Here is an 8,125-nt window from a genome sequence, read left to right on the forward strand (position 1 = left end):
AGAAGCATTGTACCTTAAATTTTTTATTCATTTATTAAGAGCGTTAACGCATGAGCCTGGTTGGCAAGTTTAGGTATTTACCCGAGGTTCTTTGTTTGTTTCCGTGAACGGACGTACCGAGTTCAGTTTAGTTTATAACAAACCGTTTTGATCCTAGACGATTTTCAAACGGATTATTTTTTCAATATTTTTAAGTATGTGGTGTTAGTTTGTCGTTTTTTTTAAAACAGTGATGTTTTTTAAAACAGTGTATTGTCTTTATAGATTAAGTACGAGTGAATAAAACTTATAATTGTAGTCAGTACTTAATACTAATCTTTTATATACTTGTGTAAGTATAAGAGAGTCAAGAAATTATACAAAATTCAACTTTCCTTATACATATTTACGAAAATATGGTTCCCTTATCATGCACACTATAAATAATTACACCTAGTATATTAATTTTCACATATATATTTATAAAGGCTGGTAAAATAAATGTGAAATCCGTCTAAAATTTAAACAGTCTTAAATATTTAATTTGCAATATTATCAAAAATATAATGCAATGCTACTAATACTCATAAAGACATTGAGCAATTTTTCTTATTTATGGTCCTTTACAATCTTTTCAAAATTTTATTGTTAGTACTAAATCGTACTTACCGTAAGCGCAAAACAATGGACAGTACAATGAAAGGGATTAACAGGTACAAAAATGCAGATGTTACACTTGAGTAGGTATTTATTCATCAAAAATAAGTGCACTGCTACGCGAGTCAGCTAGGGATACAAAAACAAAATAAGATAAAGTTCAAAACTGAAAGTACAAAAACCCACCAACTACTTTTAAAGACTTCACCGCAGATGATTGATTTATGTTTGAATATGTATAAATCATTATATACATGTATTCGAAATTTTCATAGTAACTGCTATGATTTGATATTGAACTCGATCCATCTATTTCAAGTTTATTTTTTCTTGATATACATTTCTTTTTCATGTCATGTGTAGGTAATACCAATTTCGATATACTTTTTGGATTTTGTAGGTTATATCTCTTACATTCGTTTTGATTATGATAAGTTCTTTTATGACATATCGGAAAATTTTATGACATATGACAATATAGTCTCTAACATACGGAATGGTAAAGCTAAGCCAAAGAGAGATCTCATTTATCAAAATTTAATGTGCAGTTTGGCAGTAATAAGTGAATTGATGAGTCGATAAACAAACAAACACGCAACACAACACGTGACAGGTTGTGATGGCAATCAAGGTAGGGACGCCCCGCACACCCACACAATCCGTGGGCTAATCCGGTGCGGGATAGCGCGGGTGACGTGCGAGTGTGCAGAACGTCCCCCGCCTCATACCTCGATTGCCATCTCGACCTGTCACGTACTATACATAGCTGCCGAAAACTCAGTCCTCCCTTAGTTGGATAAAGAATTGTTTTATTCAAAAATAAAACCATCATAAAGATCCACGAGGGATGACCACGTGCAAATGATAGTAATTATCCTATTGTTTCAGGTGTTATGCTAGAGTGTACAATGTATACAACCAAAATCTAAATACAAAATACCGTACTAATGCTGTAAAAGACAATAAACTAATGCTATTATGCAAATGCAAAAAAAGAAATCATAATGGAATACAAGAAACTGCGCTAATGCCATAAAAGGACGATGAATCATCAAAATTTTATTTAGCGGCTAGGACAAGTAGCAAGGGTATTGGCATATAGCATTGTCAGCCGGTAATAACTGTAAAACTATAAGCCTTTAAGAATATTTAATTCTGAAAAGTTATAATTCTAGTCAATAACTAATTATACAAAATTCAACTTTCTGTTTATTTAAAAAACATGGTTTTCCTTATCACAAACAGTATAATGAAACCTTGAGTATTGAGTTTTACAAATTTATAAAAGCTTTTGAAATAAATGTGAAACCCATGTAGTTAAACAGTTAAAAATTTACTTTTTAGAAATTGTTAAAAATATAGATCAATGCCACTGCTCTGATAGGCATTAATCTATTCTCTACCGAAATCGCGTTTTACAATCTTTTCAAATTTTGAAAATTAAATTGTTCCCTTTCAATGAAAGGGAACAATAGATACCAATGCAGCTATTTGCTCGAGGCAATACTTATTTATTAACTAGGTGATGCCCGCAGCTTCACCCGCGTGGATTTAGGTTTCTAAAAATCCCGTGGGAACTTTTGATTTTCCAGGACAAAAGTAGCCTATCCGTAATAGCACGTCCCCGGGATGCAACGCATTTCTGTACCACGTAAAAACATCTAAACGGATGATCCTTTTAAAATCCCGAGGGATCACCAGGATTTAGGAATGCAATTCCTTACAGCATCATATAAACACAATTTAAAAACATACAAAAAGTTTTTATCTATCTTTAAGAAAAAATAGCGAGTATTAAAAATACCTAGTATTGAGAAGTGATAGTCGCACTACAATTTCAGGTAAATCGTAAATAATCCGATAACAATTGCTAAGCAAACAAGCGTTACGTCCGTTCTCGGAGAGGCCTCGGCCGGTACTGATTTCCTAGTTCAATTTACTATTGCTCGTTGCACGGTTTTGTAGTGTGTTTCAAGATTATTTTTTGGAAAAAAATATTAATTAAATTTAGATTTTTTTTTCTGTATATATTGCCAATATGTTCTTCTTTAATGAGTACTTAGTTTTATTTATAAATGATGATAAATAACCCACCTAAATGACAGTTTTATGTGTCTGTAGTTTTATGAAATTATGACTTTTTTGTTTGAATTTTTATAATGTAAAAAATGTCAAACGAAAGATTTGGTTCTGTCATCTTATTAGTTCAGGACCTTTTCTTTGGTAAATATATTTCTTTGTGAGAATCAACCAAGTAACTTTTGATGTAGTGAACGTCAAAGATGACACGAAATCCAAAATTCAGTAATAGTCTTTCGGTATTTTAGGCAATAAAAGATAAACTATGAATAAATTGCAAAATGTTGTCTGTCAATTTAATAAAACAGGAAATATTCTACAAAGTAGTATATAAATGTTTTACATAAATGCAGTGTTTATTAAAATATAGGGGGGCAAAATAGCTTAAAAATAGCTCATACCGGTTCAACACTCTTAAAGCTAAAATAAAAACATAATTTCTCACTAAGTTTCATGAATATTTGTTTTGGGATTATTTTTTTCGTAAATAAAAGTGTTTTTAAACTTCCGGCTGTTATGTAAGCCATTATTGTAGTTGGCTTTAACTTTTAATTTTTATCCCCTTCAGGAAAGGCAAAGGTCGTAGACCATGCAGCCTGGTAAGAAGCAATTATTGTAGTTATTTACTGATTGCCAGTCATTTGTCACAAAAGTACTGAGAAGGGATGTCCATTTTTAAAAATGATATTATTGTTTGTTATATCGATTATCTAGGTCTACGATATCGTTTTTTTTAATTTGTGTTTTGTTACTCTGAATTGTTTATTATTATTTCTAGAGCCTATTTTTACTGTGAATATTATCTTTATTTTTACCGCATATATGATTTTTTAACCCTCTCAAATGCGGAGTAATTAATAACACGTTTTAATGTAGGTACTTACATAATTCGAAGAAAATTAGTCGATGAAAGTTGAATCGATTTTTTTTTTATCGGCAAGAGTACATAGCCCCAGTCTATACTGTCTATGTTCGAGATGCCTAGCGATATACATATAGACGCCATATTTTTTGTTTGTTTAGATTCTATTTAGTATGTTTTTATTTCGGTTTGTGTATGTTACACGCCGAGTTGAGTAGCTATAGGACTTTGCTCAGAGTGAATTATCCAGTAGAGTGGTAATTAGCCACAGCCAAAGCATCCCACTAGATGTATTATATTCTGGTCTCATAAAGCTAGGTATCCAACCATCATCATTATCAACCGCTAGACGTCCACGACTGGACATAGGTCTCTTGTAGGGACTTCCACAGACCACGGCCTTGTGCCGCCTGAATCCAGCGGCTTCTTGCGACTCGTTGTCTTTCCACCTAGTGACAGGTCTTTTAACGCTGCGCTTTCTGCTACGAGGTAGTGATGCCAAGACTTTTGGGACCCAAACGCCTATCGTTTTTTCGAACTATGTGCCCTGCAAATTGCCACTTCCTGTATCCAATACGGATGATATATTATTTCCTAATTACTATCCAATCATTCATACTAATTATTACTACAGAACATGTAGAGTTCTGTCATCGGTGTTAATCGTGTAGGTCAGCGATGTACCTATATGTGAACGTGTACTAGGTAGGTAAGTATTCGTAAAATAAAAGGCTATATTTTTCATTCTCTGCTATCAGTCGAATACCTACTCGACTATTTTGTTTAAAAAAATCTGAAACTGTCTGTTTTATTAAGCCTATAAAGACCCTTTTTTACTATTTAGCTGAACCTAACCTCAAAATATTGTAATTTTTTATGGTTAATATTTCTGAAATGCGGAAACCGTTTTCACTAATTTTTTCTACAAATATTCTGATGATGTCATTGAACAGATAGAACTTGATTTGATGGTGATACAAAAATCTTGAAGACAGTACATTTGTTCATACTGAATGGGCATTGTCTTTTTGCAGACATATTCTAGAAACTAATATCTGTGTCTGTGGTGTTTTAGATTTTTCTAAAAATATGTAGTTTTAAAATTACAGGGGCTCAATGATTTGTATGAAAATTTTTAAGACCGCGTAACTTTGAGACCGAATATTTTAACAGAAATATGGAAAACCACAGACATAGATATTAGTTTCTAGAATATGTCTGCAAAATTTCATGGACTTGGGTTGCTTAATATTCAAATGAAATTGGAACTATGATTGTATGAAGCGAGTGACGGAGAGAGCCCTCTTAAAGTTGCCTTCAAACTACGGAAATATAATATAATATAATATAATATATAAATATCGCTCACCCTACTTTTAAATGTCATTGTTCCCACTTAGATGTAATATTATATTACATCTAAGTGTGAATATAATATGTGTGTGAATATTTATATATTATATTCCGTAGTTTGAAATCAATTTAACACATTAGTAGGTAAGCCCTTCAAAAACTCCTTTACACTTACGTTTTAGGAGAAGATTGCAAAAAGTTGTCTTAGTGCTTTTAGAAAAACCTTTAGGAAACCTTATTTGTTTCTTTGTACATAATGTACACTGTTCTTACAGGGAAGTCCTAATGCGACAGTGTACTCTAACTTCTATAAGAAAACTAGAAATGAGCTAATAACTTTCAAATGGCTGAACCGATTTTCTTCAATTATAGCTAAGAACACTCTCGATCAAGCCACCTTTCAAACAAAAAAACTAAATTAAAATCGGTTCATTCGTTTAGGAGCTACGATGCCACAGAAATACAGATACACACGTCAAACTTATAACACCCCTCTTTTTGGGTCGGGGGTTACAAACTTGTTTATTAAACTACTACTTAACTTCTATAGTTGCATATTAATTAGGCACTTATCATACTTCTGTAAAATAGTTTTTATTATAATTATTATGGTTAATTATAAACCGTTATTTGATAAAGCACATCTACACAATATTTATGAAATGATAATAAAATGGAAATATTAAATAATCAACCATGACAGTCCCTCATTATCGACACTTATTATATATTTCATTATTCTTATATCGGACGCGTGTTTCAAAAACTCGAGACTCGATTTATTATTAACTAGAGGATGCCCGCGGCTTCGCCCGCGTGGATTACGGTTTTTTAAAATCCCGTAGGACCTCTTTGATTTTCCGGGATAAAAAGTAGCCTATGTCCTTCCCAGGGATGTATCCCATGTCTGTACCAAATTTCATCAAAATCGGTTCAGCGGTTGGGCCGTGAAAGCGTAGCAGACAGACAGACAGACAGACAGACAGACAGACAGACACACTTTCGCATTTATAATATTAGTATGGATAATATAAAAATAAATACAATTAACACAAATATTTATGTCTGTCTCTGTATACAGAGATAAGCTATCTAAATGTCTCCTTTACTGAACAATAATTGTTACAATATAATTATTATGATCGAAGCAATAAATAATTATGGTCGTTTATATTATTTACGACGACTCCGATTGGGAAACGTTCAATGCGTTTATGGAACGGACGTCGATTTAATGCGCTTTAACTGTAATAGTTATAATACTCAGAAATAATATACTTACCTACTATCTTTATTATCTATATAAACTACCAACTATCTTTATATCTATATAAAAAAAATTGCCTGAAAATAAACTATTATTATTATATACCTATATTATTTTTTTTTGAGTTATGTATAGACTGCTTGCTAGCTGATCCACAAGTTTGCAAGAGAATTTTTTTTAATCAATCACCCATTTCTTAGCGGACGGTCTGCGATTTAGAAAAACTACATAAAAATCTCAAGTTTGTAGACCCAGAGATTTATTAATTACTAAAGGATGCCCGCAACTTCGTCCGCGTGGATTTAGGTTTTTAAAGATCTCGTGGGAACTGTTTCATTTTCCGGGATGAAATGCCTGTCAATTACAGGGACGCAAACTTCCTCTAGATAAGCGGATGCATCTTTAGGAATCCCGTGCGAACTCTTAAATTTTCCGGGATAAAAAGTAGCATATGTCCGTCCCCGGGATGTAAGCTAACTCTGTACCTTTTGTTAGAATCGATTGAACTGTTGGGCCGTGAAAAGGTAGCAGACAGACAGACAGACAGACACACTTTCACATTTATAATATTAGTATGGATAGTTTTTATAACCACCTATGAAGGAGCAACATTAAATAACAGAATACCGGAGTCCGCCATAACCACAGTACTCCCCGTGGCCGGTGGTAGGTATCCATGACTGATTTTCTTCGCGGAAAAATGGGCTTCGAACAAAAAAATCGTTTAGTACATGACTGTAACGTCCACACACGATTGCATATACATATCTATACATTATACAGTGTAAATACCTATATACCTGCCAGTTCAATTACAATCATGTACCAAACAATAAAAAATGCAATTTATTTGTCACGCAAGAAATCACTCAGCTGACAGAAAAGCGGCCAAAAGAAACAATCGCAGCCATTTGATTCTGCAATGGCGGGCGCTGGCAAGTTGACAGATCCCACTCCTCCAGCACGCTTGGACTGCAACTAATGAGCGTGCCTCGCGGACCCTATACACTAGGCGGAGGTCCTGAACGTCACCAGTGGAGTGAAGTGGAGTGAAGTGGAGTGAAGTGGAGTGAATCTTTTACATTTTAACTAAGCTAAACCAGACTCTTAACAGGGCTCTCTCCGTCACTTACTCCATACCAATAGTCCCAATTTCATTTGAATATTAAGCAACCAAAGTCCATGAAATTTTGCAGACATATTCTAGAAACTAATATCTGTGCCTGTGATGTTTTAGATTTTTCTAAAAATATGTATAATGAATATGAATATTTTAACGGAAATTTGGAAAACCACAGGCATAGATATTATTTCCCAGAACGTTTCTACAAAATTCCATTGAGTATTATTGGTTAGTATTCCAATGAGAGACGAACTACGTTTGTATGGAGCGAGTGACGGAGAGACCCCTCTTAAATAGATGACTTAAAAAAGAAGACTTTGTATACGATTCTTATGTTTCTCTGTCGGGTATCCCATAAGTTTGCTTTCAATTAGAATGATTCCGAAAATTCGAACACCAGTTCATTTGGCCACTCCATGTTGGTCAGCACGAGCGTTTCCGTTGCATTCATTTCATGTCACACACTGAACGAACAATTTTAGTGTGGTCAGTGACCATTTGACGCAAAAATTACCGCGGTAATCGTCTTAAATATGCGAAAAAACTGCCACCGGAGCTATTGCATATCGTCATAATATTATTGATACATACTGATTGTCATTGTAAAATAAGGTCTTAATTACTGCCACATTATGGTAGTGGAGTCTTAGCATAAAACACACTATAGATCTAGGCACATTTCACTCTGAGAATCCCAATTCTGTTGGAAGCTGTGAGGGGAGTGCTCTGAAAAAGAAGATTCATGCTGAATGGGGTGTTATGGTACTTTACCTAGGCAAGTTTCTATACGTCGGACAAGTTTGGC

At 33.9% G+C, this 8,125-nt stretch overlaps 1 long non-coding RNA gene across 1 annotated transcript; it reads left to right on the top strand.

Moving 5' to 3' along the window:
- The first annotated feature begins 4,172 nt into the window (after nucleotides 1-4,172).
- Nucleotides 4,173-4,361, top strand: LOC123877668. The gene is made up of 2 exons (XR_006798643.1): nucleotides 4,173-4,244; nucleotides 4,283-4,361. It is a non-coding gene; the product is annotated as an uncharacterized LOC123877668 (long non-coding RNA).
- Nucleotides 4,362-8,125: the final 3,764 nt, after the last annotated feature.

Source organism: Maniola jurtina, chromosome 24 (genome assembly GCF_905333055.1).
Source record: "Maniola jurtina chromosome 24, ilManJurt1.1, whole genome shotgun sequence".
In the NCBI taxonomy this organism is placed as follows: Eukaryota; Metazoa; Arthropoda; class Insecta; order Lepidoptera; family Nymphalidae; genus Maniola; species Maniola jurtina.